Below are 1,182 nucleotides of genomic sequence, written 5' to 3' on the forward strand. Positions count from 1 at the left end.
CTCTCTCTCTCTCTCTCTCTTGCTCTCTCTCTCGCTCTATCTATCACTCTCTCTCTCTCTCTCTCTCTCCGTCTCTCCTCTCTCTCGCTCGCTCCCCCCGACCCTCGCCGAAAATTTGAGCAGCATCACCCCGCCATTTGTCATTGACATTCTATAAACGACAAAATCGAGAAAGTGTGTATCTCACTTAAAAGTAAAGTTGCGCAAAGCCTGTCGTCTGTCTCCTGGCAGACGCCCCTGATTGCCAGTCTGGCGGCGCGGGAAGATTGAATCTTTTGGCTGTCGTCTGGTCGGATTTGGGTTGCTCAGATTAAGCAGCAGCAAAAGATTTGTTATTTCTGTTGTTACTGATACCGTGCTGTTTCATATGGTTTTAAAATTTTGGGAGGAAAATGAAAGGAACATTTTATAATAGAGTTAAGGAATTGTAGGATGGTTGTATGTTGCTTGGGTGAGTATTATGAGGCTTGGTCAACTTGGTGAGTGAGTAGGTTGTTTGGTAGCTGAGAGTGGGAAGTGTGTGGGGTGGGGAGGGGGAGGGGACGGAGTGTATGTGTATGGGGTTCTTTTTTTTTAAGGGACCGAGGGGGGGGGGGGTGACATGTGGAAGTTCCAGTACAATGCATTGTCTTAAAAATAAGAGGACGAAGAGGAAATGGTAGGGGTGTGGAGAGGAATGGAGAGACCGAGAGACAGACAGAGAGGGGGAGAGGCAGAGGAGGGAAGGAAAAAGAAAAGAAAGAGAAAGGGAGAGAGTTTACTTTTAGTAAGAGTTTACGGCTCTTGCAACACATTATTACGTTATGAGTGCCGAAGATTAGCATGTTACAAGAGAGTAGCAAACACAAAATGAAGCAGGAAAGATAAGGACGACGGGTTATCATAGATATTTAATAGAAAAGAAGGAGAAAGTCACACCAAAGCACCAGCCGATCACCCAGAGAGAGAAAGAGAGAGTGAGAGGGGGGGTGGGGGTAGGGAGAAAGGGGAAAGCAAGCTGGGTTTTAAACCGAAAGAAAAGAAAAAAGACCCAACAAAAACATGTAAAATAATCAAGCACTGCCAGAAAAACTTCACATGTTCAAATCTTCCCCTTCCTCTAATCAGGGAGATCGAGGTCTCCTTTATTCGTGCCGTTTTTGTCCGCCTTTTTTTCTGAAGTCTGGGGCGAACTTTACGACG

This window comes from Aplysia californica, unplaced genomic scaffold, assembly GCF_000002075.1.
Source record: "Aplysia californica isolate F4 #8 unplaced genomic scaffold, AplCal3.0 scaffold00365, whole genome shotgun sequence".
Classification (NCBI taxonomy): Eukaryota; Metazoa; Mollusca; class Gastropoda; order Aplysiida; family Aplysiidae; genus Aplysia; species Aplysia californica.